At 36.6% G+C, this 2,378-nt stretch overlaps 1 non-coding gene across 1 annotated transcript; it reads right to left on the bottom strand.

Annotated features, from left to right (window-relative positions):
• Positions 1 to 704: 704 nt before the first annotated feature.
• Positions 705 to 811, bottom strand: LOC128032158 (small nucleolar RNA R71). Its single transcript, XR_008188287.1, has one exon. It is a non-coding gene; the product is annotated as a small nucleolar RNA R71 (small nucleolar RNA).
• Positions 812 to 2,378: the final 1,567 nt, after the last annotated feature.

Raw genomic sequence — 2,378 nt, 5'->3', positions numbered from 1 at the left:
ACTTGTACAATTGCATTAGTTATTTACACAAAACAAGTTTTGGCGTCGTTGCCAAAAATTGACAATATTGGTGAAAAGTTGATTTGTTATTATTCTTGTTATTTTTGTTAGAGCAGTTAATTAGTATTTTATTTTATTTTTCAGGTTTGTATTAGTTCATGAGATGAAGTATTCAAATGAATACAGAACATTTTTCTGATCCTGTAATTGAAAGGACATTAAGGCGAAGAAGAAAATAGTTAAGAAAAATAGGGAGAATTAGAAATCTAATCAGAGAAGATCTAGTACTTCAGAATGAAAGGAATGATGATATTCCTCGAATCATAGATGACAGAGACAGACCCATCAGAGAAGATGTAGTGCCTATTTTGGATGATCTAAATCCAAGAATTGTTAGGCCACGTATTTAAGCTCAACACTTTGAATTAAAACCAGCAATGTTTCAAATGCTGCAAACGATAAGGCAGTTTAGTGGTTTACCTACTGAAGATCCAAGATTGCATTTGAGACTTTTTCTTGAAGTCTGTGACATATTCAGGCAGTAGGGTGTCCTTGAAGATGCCCTTAGATTAAAATTGTTCCCTTATTCATTACGAGATCGTGCCAGATCATGGTTGAATGCGTTACCATCAAGTACGGTGGCATCTTGGAATGAACTGTGTCAGAGATTTCTACTTAGGTACAATCCTCTCAACATGAATGTCAAGCTTAGGAATGACATTACATCGTTTAGGCAATCGGAAGATGAAACATTATATGAAGCATGGGAGCATTTCAAGAAACTAATTAGGAAATGTTCGATGTATGGTTTTCAACATTGGACATAGATAAAAATGTTCTACAATGGATTAAATGCTCATACGCAAATGGTGGTTAATGCATCTGCTAATGGGACGTTTCTTGACAAATCCTACAATGAAGCATACGAAATTCTAGAAAGAATAGCAAACAATAAGTATCAGTACCCCACTACCAGAGTTGGTACTAGTAGAAGAGTAGCCGAAGCAATGAAACTTGATGCGATTACATCTTTAACAACTCAGGTATCATCTTTATCAAATATGATTAAAACTCTAAAAAGACCCTCTGCAGTGTAGGAGATGAAGGTTGCAAAACTAGCATGCGTATACTGTGGAGAAGATCATGTTTTTGATGAATGCCTATCCAATCCAGCCTCTGCGTATTACATGGGGAATTTTAATCGTAGCAACAACAATCCCTACTCCAACACATACAATCTAGGGTGGAAAAAATATCGAAATTGCAGCTAGAGTAATCAAGCAATGGGAAATGCTAGTAATGTTAATTGACAGAAAGTGGCTGGTGTATCGCCTGGATACACTCAACTAATACCGCAGAAAAATGTGAAACAAAGTTCGTCATCTTCAACACCAACTATGGAAGCTCTATTAAAGGAGTATATGGCAAAGAATGATGCAATTATCAGAGCCAGGCAACTTCCTTAAGAGCTCTGGAGAATCAACTGGGACAAATTGCCACTGCAGTAAGTTCCAAACAATGAGGAGCATTGCCTAGTGACACAGAAAGCTCTCGATCTCAAGGAAAGGAACAATGTAAGGCCATAACACTCCGGAGTGGCACTCAGCTGCCAGGATTTGTGACTGATGCCTTTATTGAGAAGGAAAGTTTAGAAGTTATCGAAAGCACAACTTTCAAATTAGGAGTGGAACAAACTACAAAAGATAGGAGTAAACAAAAGCATACAGAAGCAAATTAATCTTGTAAAGCTAATACAAATTCCATTGAAAAGCAACCTCAACAAATGGAAGGAAGGCCACCGCCATATTTTCCCCAACGTTTCCAAAAGTAGAAGCAAGATGCTCAATTCAATAAATTTTTAGAGGTCTTAAAGTAATTACACATCAATATACCTTTGGTGGAAGCATTAGAACATATGCCTAACTATGTGAAATTCATGAAAGATATTCTATCCAAGAATAGAAGGTTAGGGTAGTTCGAAACTGTTGCACTTACTGAAGGGTGCATAGTAATGCTGAAGAACAAACTGCCACCAAACTTAAAAGATCTAGGGAGTTTCACTATACCCTGCTCGATTGGAAACCATTATATAGGCAAAGCATTATACGATTTAGGTGCAAGTATCAATCTAATGCCTATATCTGTTTTTAGGAAACTTTGGATAGGAAAGGCAAGACCTACTACAGTCACACTACAACTAGCTGATAGATCATACGTCCACCCAGAAGGTAAAATTGAAGATGTACTGGTAAAAGTTGACAAGTTCATTTTTCCAGTAGATTTAATTATTCTAGAATGTGAAGTAGATAAAGAGGTACCCATAATACTTGGACGACCTTTCTTAGCAACTGGAAGAACATTGATTGATGTACCATAAG

This window comes from Gossypium raimondii, chromosome 8 (assembly GCF_025698545.1).
Source record: "Gossypium raimondii isolate GPD5lz chromosome 8, ASM2569854v1, whole genome shotgun sequence".
In the NCBI taxonomy this organism is placed as follows: Eukaryota; Viridiplantae; Streptophyta; class Magnoliopsida; order Malvales; family Malvaceae; genus Gossypium; species Gossypium raimondii.
Note: the sequence above shows the minus strand (reverse complement) of the source record. Positions and strands in the feature narration are given on the sequence as shown.